Source organism: Oenanthe melanoleuca, chromosome 14 (assembly GCF_029582105.1).
Source record: "Oenanthe melanoleuca isolate GR-GAL-2019-014 chromosome 14, OMel1.0, whole genome shotgun sequence".
Taxonomy (NCBI): domain Eukaryota; kingdom Metazoa; phylum Chordata; class Aves; order Passeriformes; family Muscicapidae; genus Oenanthe; species Oenanthe melanoleuca.
Window position 1 is genome coordinate 13,876,556 of NC_079348.1, and position 16,072 is coordinate 13,892,627.

Here is a 16,072-nt window from a genome sequence, read left to right on the forward strand (position 1 = left end):
TGACTCTGGCACCTTCCCTCATGCTGCATGGCTGCCTCATCCCAAGCTGTCCCTTTCCTGCCCACCTGACCCTGACTGAGCCTCACACAACATCATCTTACCTTGTCTGTCCCCTGGCTCCTCAAAGTCCAGCCAGCAGCCTCCTGCTCCTTCTGCATCTCTTGTGCAGGTGCCTGTGTGTGAGGAAAGCTGGCTGCTCCTTTATACCCTGTAACCTGGCTGGCCAGGCACTGATGTTCCACTCCTTGGTCATCAGTACAGCTGCAGGTTCTTGGGGAGGATTCCCTCCTGCATTACCCCAGCTCTCCACAGAATCTGTCAATGTATCTGGAACATGTATCAAGGCTGGGATGTATTTTTGATGAGGTTTATGAATTAGAACCAGGTTTATGTACTTCATCTCTTGGCTGTGTTTGCAGTAGTGCAAGTCATAGTTTTGTGAAACACATATGTTGAATAAAAAAGTTTTGGGTGCTGAGGATCTGATATCAGCACATTATGGGGCATTCTCAGGTGTTTGACTATCTCAGACTTCTTCCTGTGTTTTGAATGCCCAGTACTAATTGGAACACATTAGGTACTCTCCTGCAGTGAGTTTTTTGCCTTAGTTTTGTCTTAAAAGAGTCTAGTTCATGTCAAACGTGTTCTGAGAGATGACAGTGAGGAGGGACAGTGGGGAGATTCATTTATATTTTCTGATGTGCTCAAATATCAAAATAATCTCTAAAAAATTCCAATCAATAGCAATAATTGCTCTGGTTTTGCTGTGGCATTGTTGTCTTTTGAATTCCAGCTAATGGTTCAGCTGATCAATATTTTATAGCAAGTGCTGCTTACCATGCAGCTCTTACATAAACACTGTTGGGAAGAGAGAAATCCCTGAGCTGACAGAGCAGAAAGGCAGGATGGCCTCCTGGGCTTGGCTATTAATTGATAAATTTACTAAAACTTTTTGCAACATTTTTATTGATTCATCTAAGTATACTTTAAGTTGCATTTTTACTTTATAAAGAATTATTAATTTATTTAATCTGCAGGATTAAAGAAGTGCAACAGCTTCCAAGGATTCAAAGGCATGTTGGGAAATGGAAAAAAGTTTTTTACCTCATTGGCAGAAAATTTAAGGTAAAACTACCTGTTGTTTTAATTTTTTTAATGCAAACCTGTTAGATTTATGTTGGGTGATTTAAATTTAAAGATTTAAAAGGTAGTGAAATTCCAGCATAGATTTTTTGTCTTGTTCCCCTGCACTCCATAAAGCAGGACTTTGTTTGTTCTTAGAATAAACAGAATCACATCAAAGGCTACATCACAAGTTTTCACTGAGTGACCCACATGATACTAAATTTTGTCTGGCTACTGGGCAGAGACAGCTTTTGATCTCCTCTAATAAAATAGTTCCTCTTTCCCAGCTTTTGTTTATGAGCTTGAAGGAGGGAGATGGGATGGAAGGAGACATCTGACTTGTCAGACCCCCTTTGGTAAGCTTCACATGGAGATTTCCAGGCTGTGCAGAATCCTTGCTCCCCCAAGGAGCTCCCATTAGACTTTTAACCTGTAGATTCCCATCCTGCTCCTCCACTTGATCTTTTGGGTGGAGCACTCACTGACCTGGGCATTCCCCACCTTCCCCTGTAGATATCAAATTCCATGGAAACACCCTGCACATGCAGTCGGGGAACAGATCACTTTCATTAGCTCTGTTCTGGCTGGGACAGACCTCGTGCTGTCTCCTGAAACACTGAATTTTTAATTTCACTTTGCTTTTATTGTGTAAATTTTTCTCTGTTGAATTCAAGTAGCAGATTAAATACATGAAGCAGAAAACCACAAATGCCAGTGATGCTTGGATTAATTTTAAGTGTGACTGAAATTAGAGAGCAAGAAGTGGTTTGAGGTTGTATTTGTTATTTCCTCACCACCACCACTGCCACCTTCTGATTTGTTTTTATCCAGGGTGGGTGTAACAGCCAGTGTGTCCCTCTATGAGGGACATGAGTGGGTCATGTCTGTGACATCCTTTAAGGAAGATGCATCCTCTGCATGACTGTCTTAGTGACCACAAAGAGCCATCCTGGTAGAGCTGGGAGCCTCCATGCAGCCTGGATCCTGAGTTCTGGGTTCATTCTGGGCTTGGTTGTGCTGGTTCCCTGTGGAGAACTCTGAGCACCCTTCCAAAATATTCTATGACTTCTTTCCTTTCTCAGAGACTGAGTTAGAGGAAATATTTCACAGAGCAATAGCTGGGCAAATCCTCCTTGCAGAGTTCTTTGAACTTCAAGCCACTCAATATACACATTTAGTCTATGGAACTGAATTTACTTCCCCTCTCAGAGGAGCAAGCTTTGTCAGCTGTAATGATGAGCTGTTGTTTGACATTCATAATATTGTACTTCAGTGCTTATCTGATGGAGCCACGCACAGCTATTTAGGGGGATGTGAAGTGTGACAGCCCACATGATGCTTTTTTAGACTTCACAAACCACCTTCACGAGGAGAACATGACATGGGAACGTCTGGCTGGAACAACAGCATGCCTTAATGCCAGTGGGGCTGCTGGAGCTGGGGAGGAGGAATGGCCTTTGGAAGTTTGCAGCTTTTGTTGTGTGCTGTCAAAGGAAGATGGGGACTGTGGGGATTATTGATGCTGTCTGGAAAAAGCATAAAGATGGAAGCAAATATGTTAAAACTTGTTTGGGCCATCCACAGACAGAAGGGGGCTCAAGGGAGAGAGCTCAGATGTCCCATTTCATGCTACCTTACCTCAATAAACAGAAAGATCTCACTTTCTGACAAACTTCTGTATCTTCATCCTTGCTGACCTGTGGAGCATTCATTGCAAACTTTGTTTTGAATCCTGGAATCCTCCAGGTGAAAGAACTCATTTAGGAAAACCAAAACTCAACAAATCTTCTGGCTTCTGTTCACAGACTGACAGGTAAACATTGGCAAATATTGTGAGAGACTGTTACTTCTCTATGGTTTTAAAAATTACAAAGTATCACAATGTTTATTTCATTTTTCCATAGCAGAAGAGCACAAGAGTTACCTTTGACATCTGTTCCATATGAACCCACGGAAGCTGAGTAAATGGGTGGTGCATTCTCACTTCCTTGCAGTGGCCAGGTTGGTTTTGTGTTCTGTATTTTCATCCTTCTGAAATTGCTATTCAATTTATTCATATCACTGAGAGGATTTCATATCCCAGATGAGATGCACAGATTAAATAAGCAAGCAGTAGAAGATCTTTTTATGTGACTCGAGAGGGAGGATAAGTCCCCATCTGGATGAGTGGGAATCTCTGACTCTCCTGGGACCAGATTTTACTTTGCAGGCTTTATGGTTGTCTCATTGTAATGGCCTTTTCCCAAAAGCAATGCAGAATATTCCACTTATCTGACAAAATGTCTGCCACCAGGAGGTGGCTTCACTCAAATATACATCTCTTTAAGATGAAGACAAACTTAAATTTATTGCTCATTCCATTCATAACCAGAAATTCTCCTGGCTTCCCAAACTGCTGAATCAGCATGGGTACCTCACCCTTGAGTCAGCACAGCCCAAAATAGAAACTTGCTCCATTTCCTAAGAGAGGAAGTACCACTGTTGTCTGCAAATACAGCCACATCTGACATGCTTTTAACACTACAAACACTCAGTGCAGGGACTTGCATGGCACTCTGCTGCTAAAAAAAAAAAAAAGAAAAAAAGGAAGTAAAAAGGCACTTTCCTATTCAAAATAGGAGTGTTAAGTATGAGTGGGACTGTGTGGATGTGGAAGTCCCAAGGAATAAAGAGCAAGAGAAGGACTTTCCAAGTTGCAGTCATTGATGTCACCTAGCCTAGCCCAGCATCAAGCTCCCACTTCACCTGCTTGCAGTTTCTCAGGACATACAAATTAGGGAGACAAGGGACAGGCTGTAACCAAACTGAAGCAAAGTCTTAAGCCATTAGGAAATAATGGCAAGAAAACATGGTGGGAGCTCTAAAACTGACTGGAGATCAGCTACCAGCATTCCCAAGGTGGAGCTGAGTCAGTCCTGCTGCCATGAGGTAACTCTGCTTTATAGCACAGCATAAAACAGCAAAAACCTGGGGAAATGACCGAGAGCTGCAGTCAAATAGTGGGAAGTGACACTAAAGTCATCAGCAGGACTTCATGAGTAGGTGGAAGGCAGTGAAAAGGCACATAAAAATAGTCCTATGTGATACAAATGAGGGAGGATTTTCTTTGGCTCCAAGTCAGGACAAGAAGTAAAAGAATGAGGGTAATGTGACTTCACTCAATCTGCCCTTCTCAAGCTCTGCAGTTTATTCTCTTGCAAATCAGCATCTGTGGTTTTTGCCATCCTACAAAAGGAACCCTATTGTCAAGCAGCACTGGGGTGCCCCTTACCATGGGTGCTCCTGGTTTTCCTTTTCTGCATGCTGCAGGATGGTGTCGTGTTCTTCCTGGTCCAAGCAAACTACTGTTTCTGGTGCTTCCATTAAATGTGTCTGAACTGGCTCTGTTTTCCACAAGGAAAGGCCATTCCAACAGACAGACAAAAATCAGTAACTGCTTTAAAACCATGGGCAGATGAGATGTGATCCTTGGCATAGGATTTTTCTGCAGTACCATGGAGGAAACTAGATATTTGAAAAATTTGTCATTTCTGCAACGAGTGTGAAGGTGGCAACACATAATTTTACAGTTGCAAATTGAAACATGTTTTATATTTAGTGTTTTGGATTATTCAGTTGACAAAAGGTGGGGGTGAGGATTTACAGGTGTAATTACAAGATTATGCAGTCACCTTGTGCACACACTGCAGATTTGGGTGGCAGACCTGCTGCAAATCCACAGAAAACCCCAGCTAAGGAATTGCATGTGCCACAAGCAATTACACAACATAAAACTTGGTGAAACATTTGCTATGTGTGCACCAGGCCCTTTTTAAATTTAGATTTCTGGGAAGAAGAGAATTGCTGGGGCATTTCTGTGACCTGATCCCTCGTCTTGGTTGATCCGCGATGGAAAGGTGACCCCGAGCACGGCTGGGCTGGGAATGGATCTGGTGAGAGCCATCGCAGTCTGAGCCAAGCACAGTGTTCCCAACTGCATCCCTGAATAGATCCACTTGCTCTTTCCCTGGCTCTATCTGTTATTCTGCCCTGAGGGTGCAAACATTTCTAAAAAAATAACCAAACTCAGTAATATTGGATTTCTGGTGTGCTTTTTTTCCCCCAAAAGGGTTGAAGTGAGCATTCTTCTCACCATTACCTAGGACTTCACCTGTGACATTCAGAAAGATACATGACCCTCACTCCTTCAGTGGAGCACATATATTTCAGCAACTTAGCAATGTTGTGATAAGGATGAAGTGGAAGGCATTAAGAAACTATTATATCAATTTTTAGTTTGGATTTAAGACCATTTCTACACACATTTGTGTTCTCAAGCTTGGAAAAAGTTCACTTCTGTCCACAGATAAAGGAACCAGTCATTACTTCAACTTATTGTTGTGGTGGTAGGATTGAGACTTGGATGAAACAAGAAAAACTCATACAGGGCAATTTACAGAATCAAACAATTATGGAATGGTTTGGGTCAGAAGGAACTTTAAAGATCATCTCATTCCAACGCCCTGCTGTGGCAGGGACACCTTGTGCTAGACCAGGTTGAATGTGAAAGCAAACCCCTTCCAAAAACTCATGTTTAAAACTGAGCATGAATGCATGTTTGTGCCATGTGCCTTGTTCTGTTTGCAGAGGAAACAAAATGGGAGGAAAATGTTGCTGAGAACACTAAAACATACCACTTTGGCAGAGGTGGTTATCACATCCTCCAGGCATTTTTACCTCTGGTGCTGCCCTGAGAGTTGCAGTGTATTGTGGAAATAAAGTGTGAAGTCACTCAGACTGGGTCCTGCTGGTTGTGGATGAGGCAATTACATAAAATACCTTTTGACAGAGGTAAGAGGGAATGCTTGCTTCCACAGGGGAAAGGGAATAGTGGTTTTGAGAACTGAAAACACAGCAAATGTTTGTTAAAAGGGGGAGTTGGAGGGCAGCACATGGAACACAGTGAAAGGTCACAGAGGGAGAAATGCTACAATCCAGCATTTATTGGCTAAATGTTACCAGGATTTAGGAATGGGGCCCTAATCCTTCTAGAAACGAGGAATCTCCCTGAGTTGGGTGAATGGGAGAGGCAACAATCACCGTCAATAAGCAGAAATCACACCCCTGTGCTTTGTGGCACACATTAAACTCTCAGTGGAACAATCAGGGAAAATCCCATGACAGGCTTTCCAGCAATTTCCCACCAGAGGTTTCCTCCAGACTGCAGCTTCCTGAAGCTCTGAATGATTTGTACCTGTGAGAATTGCTCAGAGGTTGTTTTGGTAGATTCAGAGAGATGAGTTATTTACCAAGGGGACTTGGTACTACTTGGTGCTACTGTGTGTGATCTCATGCCTAAAACTGTCCCACATCTTGTCTGTTTATTTGGGAAATAAATTTCTAGAACACTTGGAAAACAAAACCAGGAGTTGAAATTGCCTCTCAATATTTCTTCAGTCCAAACAAAAAACCAGCCAAACAAGCCCATAGTGTGTTTTACATGTGCAGTCAAAGCATCTCAGTTATTAATGTTAAATTCCTGGGTACCTGGAGAACCTGTTCCTGAATAAGCTACAAAGCTGAAGCCTGGCTGAAAATTAAAGTAAGGTGTACCACCATCTTCAGCTGAAGGATTTTCCACACTTCTTCAGTGATATCAGAAGGCAGAGACATGTGGCCAGAGAAAGAGAAAAGGCTCCAGCCATGCACCAGGGAAGTGGGGGCTGAGAAGCAGATTGATTGTGCTAAGTGGCTTTTTCCTGTCTCATTTATCCTCTTTTACCACCCCTGTTTCCATTCCTTCCTCAGCTTTGTCTCTATTGGAGAGCAGGGAAAGTGTTCTATTCCCCTTTCACAGGTGTAACACACTTTCATTAAGTCTCATTCTATTATAACTCAAATAACTATTGCCATGTTTGATTTTTTTATGTGAACCATTTAAGCTCTTAATGAAGAATTTTCCCTTCATCTGCATCTCTTGCTTCCTTTTCTCATTGCATTCAGTTCACAGTCAAGTCCCATGGACTGCTTTAGAGATACTTTGAGTTGAGGTATATGGATTTTTACCTGTTTTCTCCTCCTGCCCTGTCTCATACCTCCAGCTCTGCTGCTCAGACCAGGAGGCACCAAATCGATCACTTTGCCTCAAACTCCTTCTTCCAAGCCAGAAATGTGGGCAGGGCTCTTGGAGAGATTATTTTCCTAACCTCAGCCTGAGTAAAACCAGCTCACAGCCCACCTCTGTCCCTAGATGAGCAGTTGTGCTTCTCTAACCATGGAAACTTCAGCAACACAGAATCACTGCCTTCATCTTTCCTCAAAAAGGCAACACACAGCAGTGACAGCTTTGTGGGAGGATGTTTCTTTCCCCAACAGAACAGAGCTTCAGGTGACCACTGCCTGGAGCCCACCACCTCTGCACTGCTCAGTGTCCTAGGAGAAGATGCAGAGGTAGAATTTTTGGGCTGAGGTCTTATTTAAATGATGTATTAGGCTGGAAATGAACACACAGGAATGAAGGATGCTCCCAGTGCCTGTGGGGGCTGCAGCAGTGTGGGGCTGACAGCAGGGATGATCTGGGCTGCTCCATCCTCCTCCTGCAGTTCAAGGCAAAGATGTGGAAATGCCATGGACAGAAGGAAGTCCCTTTTATAGGCCTTGGATCTTACAGAAAATAAAGAGATACAGGGCTAAAGAAACCTCTTTGGCTGGAAATATATTCAGTGTTTCTGCAGAATTGGGAGTGCACAAAGCTTCACTTACCAAAGCAGCCAAATCTACTGAACTGTGGGGTTGGAAGACTTTTATGTCCAGCAAGTAATAACTGCCTTTAATTAGCTTTGTTTACACGATAGATGTCAATGTCAAGCTCTCTCAGTGAAAAGGGCAGAATGTCCTTAGTGGGAAATGTGATTTTTGAAGCCTGACAACATAAAACCAGCGGGAAGGTCTGTGCTCAGACTGCTGGGGAGAAAAATCACCTTTGGCTCAACAAAACAGGAAGGATTTCAAGCCCACAGAAGAAGTTTTCAAGAAACTAATGAAAATGGAGGATTATAGTTTAAACTGTTTTGCAATTGCTGGCCTCAATCCTGCAGACACTTTTCAAACACACTCAACTTTATATTTGTGGTTGGTTTTGCTGACCCTCATGGGATTATTGACACCTGGAGATAGAAGTGAAGGTCAGACTGTTTACAGAGCAGACTTTAAACTATAGCATTTTAATTAAAAAAAAAATGACATTATATCAAGGTCTGCATAATCGGCTCACTGGGATCCTTTATGTTTGAAAAAAACCCTGAGAAATTCAGGAATTTAGATTCATGAGGTGGTCTCAGATCTGCTCCCTTATGTGAATAGGACCTTTTGTTATGCTGGATCACAACACTGGGCCACAAAACTTATTCAGCAAATATTAAAAAAACCCACCTTCATACCTTCATAAAATTTGAATCTATGGCTCACATGCAAATACTGTCTGCATTTCTTTCCTCTCTAAAAAAGTTTGTTTGGCCATTACCTGAGACTGAAAGGTTTCTCTTCAGCAATAGAGAGCAACTACTTGGGGGAAAAAAACCCTGTTTTATCTTTTTAAAAAAATTTTGATTATTTTTTCTTTTATATCTTGGGAGTGTATTGTACCTGCCATGAAACAACTTTTTGAAACCCCCGAAACAGGAATAAATCCCCTCTGCAAGCTCTGGTCCCACCATTTATCAGGCTGTTGGTGCAGGAGCCAAACTGCCATTGGGCTGAGTCACATTTTGGCATTTTATGTTCACATACATGATGACAATGCTTGCAAGCAACAGGGGAAAATCCCTGTGTTCATCAGCACCATGATCCCAGCAAAACCTTTCCCTGCTCAGCTGCATCAGCAGGGCCTGGGGGAGTGGCCAGAGCCACAGTCTGGTGTGGTTGCTGTTGTCACTGCTCTGCCACTCAGCACCACAATCCTCACCCTGCATCCCAGACCTCCAGCTGGCTGTGGCTGCCAGAGCCCCAGGTCTATCCAAATTTAGGCACACCTGGTGCCCCTCTGCACTGCCCATCCATCCTGGCCCTCTGTGATTCTGCCAGCAGCCTTCGTGGCTCTGGACAGCCAGCTTTGGCACTCAGGACACCTTTCACATGATCTTTATGCCCCCAGGTCCAAAATTTTCAATGTGGTATTCCTGGCACTGGTATCGTCCTTGACATCAGGTTTATTTTTATCTTGCTGCCCCTTTTTATCTCAAACTCCCTTGCCCTAAGTCTTATCTTGTTTTTTTTTCCTTTTCCCAGGCTTTAAGGACCTAACAGGGACTCTGGCCACACAATGACCTGGCTGTATGTGGCTGTCACTCCCACTTGCCTCTCCTGGCATTCCCTAAACTTTAACCACAACTTCTGGCTTCATCACAGTCCCGTTGGTCACTGGGGACAGGCAGAAGAGATTGTCACTTCAGGCCCTGCCACCACAGTTCCTCTCAGTATCCTCTGGCTCAGGCTGACCCATCACCACCTCTGACATCCTGCCTCATCCTTTTCCAGGGGAAGAACCACAGCTGGAGTAAAACAGGTGGGCAGTGCCATGGGAAAACCCTGTCCTGGGATGCAATAACCCCCACCCTGTTCAGCTTTGCCACATGATTGTGTTTTTCAGCACAGCTCTGCCACAGAGCTCGGGCTGTGTCGGGTCCTGCAGGGCTGGAGGCTGGGCTGGCTCTCCTGGGCCATTTGGCTGAGTCTGTCACCACTGACCTAAGCAGCAGCAGGTCTCAGCTTCTGAAAAATCTATCCAAATCTGCTGCAAAGTGGAAATGATATGTTAAATGCTTTATATTGGGGCAGTAGCACCCCTTCCTCTTGCAGAAGCATTTGGATTTCTGCCCATGGAGAGGACCAAAGAGAGCATCAGGATCCAACTAGGTGAGCAGATACCAGCACAGCCTTGATTTTGGCCCGGGCTGGGGCTGCAGCTGCAGCTGACATGAACTTTCCACCGGTGGCAATAGGTCAGAGGCAGCTGGGCCTCCTTTCCTCCCCTCTCCAGCCCTCTCCTTTTGGGAGCTGTGGGCAGGATTAAGAAGAAAAAGCAATGTATGGGTCATGGGAAGAGAGAAAACAGAAGCAGCTCAGCCAGCCGAAGAGGAAACAGTGGACACAGATGTGTGTGGAAAGCTGAAGCCACTTACAGAGGATGCATTTACTTGTATTTCCTTCCAGTAGAGCTTAATTGCAATGTTTTTTAATGACAGGTAGGATGGGAGTTGGGCTCCTGCCTAAGTACTTCTGTGTCCTGCATAAAAGTGCTGAATTTAATATTAACAACAATTAATCACAGCTACCGGGAAGCAGCCGGCAGCATTCCCTGCCCTGGGAGTGCTTGGTTTGCATGCTCAGCCCCACTCCCATCCCTAAGCCAATGGCACTGGAAAGTCACAAGGAAGCAAGGACCTTCCCTGTGCTGCTGAATTTTGATCTGGAGCTGAAGTGGTGGTGGCACCAGCATCCCCTTCCCATTCCCACCAGCAGCCCTTGATAGGAATACAGATGGTTTTGGACACTTCTTGTCTCTCCCATGGGTAGGAATTGGCCACTTGCCACCATCTCACCCACATTCCATTTCCCCTCCCTCTGCCCCAATAAGCTACTGGGATAATTCCAGATCAGAACTCCGTGTGGGTTATGGTGGATTGCAGGTTTGCCAGGATACTGATGGATTTCTTCTGTTGTTTATACTGTGACTCCCTCTCTCATTAGCAGCACTAATTGCTCATTGCATGTTTTGCACAGGTACATGAGTATTTTGGAGCAGCTCCTCTTTGCATCCTGTAATTAAATGACCATTAATGAACGTGTTAGAGAAGGAGCAGCCGAATGCTCCAGTTATGGGCATCCATAGAATAACTGCTGGGAATTCACAGTGATGTGGCACCAAGTTGCTGCCTGGGCTGCAGCAGCTTCTGGCCAGGGACAGCAGCGTGTGAGCACCCTGTCATCCCTCCAGCCTCTGCTCTGCTTACAGGTACCCCCAGGCCCTGGCCTACCACCCACCACCCTCCCATTTTTCAAGGATAACATTTGCTGGACACCTCATGGACTGAAAATCCCCCTCCCAGGACTCCAGACTGCCCTGGCTCCTCTGATGCTTGCCCTGAATATGATGTAGGTAATAAAGCAAGGGGTGATCCCTTGGAGCCAATATCCAGGCTTTTCCCCACTCTCTCAAGCACAGAGTCCTTTTGGCCATTCCTTTTCCCAAGGCAGACAGCTCCAGAAGTGGGCTTTCTCCCCTTCCTTCACCCTCTCTCCTCCAGGAAACACCAATATCACATGCAAGCCCCAGTCCTGGGTCTGAACCCTTTTGCAGCCTGCAAATCCTCCTCCCATGGAAACGTGTGGATGTGACACTTGGGGGACATGGTTTGGTGGGGGCCTTGGCAGTTCAGGATCAAAAGCTGGATTTGATGATTTTAGATGGGTTCTCCAGCCTGTGATTCCATTGGTGTCAGCTGAGGGAACTGCTTCCAAAGCCCCTGCCCTATGACTCTTCAGGGCACAGCTTTACTTGTCTTCCTGGTTCAGTGTACTGCACATCTTGGGCATAATGTATTGATCTTGGGGTTGTCCACAGACACAAACCAACCACAGTGCTCTGGTTTGAGGCAGGAGGTGTGAATCCACACACTGCACATCCACACTTAATGTCAAAACTCTTCCACTCCAAACCTGAGCCTTAGACCCTGTCCTGGGAGGGATGCCAGAGGGCTGGGGTCTGTGCAAACCAGGGTGCTCTTGGGGCTGCATGAAGTTCCACAGACCCCAAAAGGAGGGACTTACATGGAAGGAGTGTTTTGTTTGCTCCAGGAGCTGTAAATGGCAGCTTGAACCAGTCAGGCATCTGCTGCCAGCAGGGAGAGTGACAGCCCCAACTCTGTGGTGGACAACGAGGTGAGCAGATCTTTGGGACCTGGGCAGGGAGTGAGTGGTTTCTTAAACATGTCACAGCCACAGGGGCCTTGCAGTTGCAGCATGGGGAGTTTTGGGGGCCAAGGTTTGGAAGGAGTTTGGCTCCAGCATTGGGTGCATGGGGACTCCACCACGCAGCAGGCAGAGCACCAGGGCTCCCCCCAGCTCCCAGCAGACCTTTTCAAAATCTTTTATTCTTTTTCTGTGGGATACAGGATATTTTCATGCCTGCAAGAGATGCCACAGAGGGGCTGAGGTGGTGGAGGACAACTGAAAGGGACTGTAAACCCCTTGGCTGGTGTTTGAGGAACTTCAGGAGACCTTTGGAAAAGTTGGTGGGAGCACCCTGGGCGCTGGCAGGATCCGGCTGCCGCCAGGCTCTCGGCAGCACCAGCAGCTCTTCCCCAGCAATGTCACTATGATAAATGTTTGTCTTTTCCGTCCAAGAGATACAGCAGAGCCGCTGCCAGCACCATGTCTCAGTGGAATTGGGGTTTGCACTGCCAGGAGCGTTACCGGCTCATGATTCACATCTTTAGAGCAGCTTTGGAAGGAAAATGTGCTTCTCGCCAGGCAGACCTTCATGCACGTCGAGATGCCACGGTTTTTCCAGCCTTTCCAAAGGAAGCCGCAGCCAAATGAGACATTCCTTCTCTTCTTCCAGCTTTCTTGGAACAATCTTCTTTGATTAGTGAGGGAGACAGATAGTTGGAAGGAAAGACAGACAGACAGGCTGGGAATAGGGTTATAATGAGCAGTTTGCGTGAGCCTGTCGCCGGTGGGAGGGTACCTCCATCTGCCCCTTGCTGGGTGGCTGCTGAGAGCCCCTGCTGTATGTTGTGGTCCCCCATCCCTTTATCCTCCTCGTCCCCAGCCCCTGTCCTCTTCTCTGGTACTCCACTCCTGCCCTCCCCCATGGTCCCCAACCCCTTTGTTCTCCTCTGTGCTCCTCCATGCTCCTCAAATCCCTGACTTCCTCCATGATCCCCGAGCCCCTGCCCTCTGCTGTGATCCTCAGTCGTGGGTTCTCCTCAGTGGTCCCTGACCCCTGCCTTCTGTCATGGTGCCCAGACAGCATCTTCTGAGGCAGGTGGGGTCTGTCTCACCAGGGAGGATCACACAGCCCCGAGGCACAAAGCAAAGGAGTTGGGGTTTGCTTTGCTTCTTAGGCCTATGGCACAAGGAGACAGGTGTGAAAAGCAGCCAGATGACTCAGGCATGGCTGGCAGGTCCTGTGCAAGGGACAGAAGCCAAAGCTGGGGTGCAGGGAAGGTGATGGGAAGTTCCTGCCTTGCTCCCTGCAGCTGCACCCCCCCCAGCCACCCCAGTGCCAGTGCTCTCTCCCACACCAGGAGGAGAAACAAAACAAGCATCTCCAGGGAGTGTGTTTGGAAAATATCAGGTTTTATTAGACAGGCTGATGTTCAAGCTGACAGTTTTATCCCAATGCACATGATCACAGGCATCTACAGGGCCTGTGTCCCAGCTCCCTCCCTCCCCCCCTCCCAAAAAAGATCTTGGGCAAGATGTTCACCCCCAAATGCTGGGGGGTTGGGGTTTCTCAGCAGAATGAAAATGTCTCCCTGCTCCCCATTTTTCCACTCCTAAATTCCCAGAGGTCTCCTAAGAAAGCTGTGTGAGAACTGGGCTGGGAACTGCAATCCCCTTGGGACTGACAGCCACTTGGATCCGTGGGAGAGGAGGCATCTCCCTGAGGCAGCGCAGAGCTGGGTCAGGGTGTGTCACAGGGAGCAGGGAACAGACCACCAATGCCATGGCTTTGGAAGGAGAACCCAAACAAACCATATCAGGGCAAAAAGGGTTTTGGCTGTCATGGGGGAGCCCCGTTTAGCACACAGGCACTGAGGCTTTGCACAGGGTGTGCAGGTGCTGCAGGGCAGAGGAAGGGAGGAGAGGAGGTGATGAGGGCTGGAAAATAAAGCAAGATAAAAGGAAACCAGAGAAAGGGTGAGGAGAACAATGGGAGTGGCCTGAGAGCAGAGTAACAGTGCCTTCAAGGTCAGTACTCTTTGTGGGACAGGGGGCCTTTCCCTGGGTAAAGGGGCTTAATCAGGTAAAAACCTCAGGGGGACAGAGGAACAAGGAGAGATGGTGCAATACAGTGCTTGCAAACAGAAATGTTTAAAGGCCTTTGCTTTCCGTTACAGTGACACACAGTGTGACAGCAGGAACAGTGACAGCATCAGCCAGTTTCTGTTGGTGATTCTATTCCATTAGCTCTTAAAAAACCATGCAGACCAGTCCGACAGAGGAGAGAGAATGACAGATGGAGAGGAAAACTGATGAGCAACAGGACTGTGGACAAGAAAGAAGGAACTACAGCAGAGGGGCAGCAGCACTGGGGCAGGTTTGAGACCTCACAGTACTCACAAGCACATTCTTTCTCTCCAGACTGCTCTGGCTGCTGCTCTCTCTGACACTGCTTGTCTTCCCTTGCACCTCTGCTCCCTCTGCACTGCAGGCAAAATCCCTCTTCCTGAACCTGCCCCGTGCTTGGACGTAGATTTCAGTCTCAGCTTCATTAGTTCAAATGTCAAGTCCTACCTTGAAGCAGAAGCCAGGAACATTGAAATTCCTGCAGTAGCATCCCCTCAAACTCACTTGGATTCAAGGGGACATCTTCATTGCAGTGTCTGGGGGACATGGAGCCCTCCCAGGCCTCCTGTCATATCTCACATCCTGTTGCACATGTGGAGATGCACTTCACATCCTCCACATCACAACACAGCCTTCCATTTCCAGCTTTCTCTTTCCCTCTTTCATTCCTTTTGCCTTTTTCTTGCTTTAGCCAGCATCGTCATGTCCTCTTGCTTCTGTTAAAGGTAAGTCCCTTTTCTCCAGAGATTTCCTGGAGAGCAGCACTTGCTGTGGGTGTTTGGCAGGAGGAAGGACTTTCAACAGGTCCTTGGTGGGCTTGAAGGTGCCGGTTTTCCATCCAGGACAACATCTATCTCCTGTTTGGTTTGGGCTCAGCTTGGCAGACAGCAGTGCTGTCCATGAGGGCCAAGTTTCAAGGTCAGCTGTCCATGGGGAACCTCACCCTGCTCGGGTGCTTCCAAAGCAATACTCCTTCAGGACTGAGCACCGATGCTCAGAGACAAGCCAACAAATGGCTAAAAAGGGAGGAGTTTGGAAAGCAAGCCCCAGAAACCTGCCTGGACTGTCCTGAGGAGGACAGATCAGCAGGTGGGCAAAAGGGATGTGACCTTTTAAACTTCACAGCTAATGCCCCCCCATTCCTGCCTCCCTCCACAGAGCACAAAAACATGGAGGGCTGACTGAGAAAAGAGCAACATGGACTTGAGCAAAGGCAAACTGCCAAACCCTCACCCTTGGAGCCCTGCTGGTCCTCAGACAAGACTTGCTAGCGTGGGTTTTGAGGTTAATGACACATGTAGGCATGAAGTGCCTTCTTCTGTGCTGGTCCGGGGGAGGAAACCCTGCTCACATCTCTTTGTGAGACCATCTGATTTGGGATGCTGGCCCTCCTCCTCCAGCACAGCTCAGCCAGTTCTGGCTGCTCCTTTCCACCCCATTTCTTCCTCTGCCATGGACTTGCAAATCCCATCGTGGCTGCCTGTCTGGAACTACAAACACCCCTGCAAATGCTCCTTCGTAAGTCAAACACCCACATGAAGGCTGCAGAAGATCAACTGAGCTGTCAAGTGGAAAAAGAACTCACCAGGTGACCTAGAGGTCTTGGAAATAAAAACAAGACTGATATTTGCTGAGATTTGTAGCAGGTTTGTGCCTGAAAACAACAGCTGGGACATGGCCTCTCCTTCCTTGACCGGTGATGCCTGGGTTAGTGTGCCACTGCTCTCCCCTGTGCTCTCACGTTGTGCCCTTGTTTTCACTCCTTCATGGCTTCGGGGATGCACAAGTTGAAATTCCTCTTCATGCACTCTTGGCACCAGTGGAAAAGCAGCTGCAGTCCTGCCCATGCATTGCTCATACTTACAGCTTAAACATTGCCTTCTACTCGAAAGAA

The 16,072-nt window shown here is 46.9% G+C and overlaps 1 long non-coding RNA gene across 1 annotated transcript; it reads left to right on the forward strand.

Annotated features, from left to right (window-relative positions):
* The first annotated feature begins 1,171 nt into the window (after positions 1–1,171).
* LOC130259053 (uncharacterized) lies at positions 1,172–15,809 on the forward strand. The gene is made up of 8 exons (XR_008841576.1): positions 1,172–1,481; positions 3,038–3,126; positions 5,752–5,955; positions 9,391–10,346; positions 10,885–11,116; positions 11,959–12,042; positions 12,508–14,428; positions 15,337–15,809. It is a non-coding gene; the product is annotated as an uncharacterized LOC130259053 (long non-coding RNA).
* Positions 15,810–16,072: the final 263 nt, after the last annotated feature.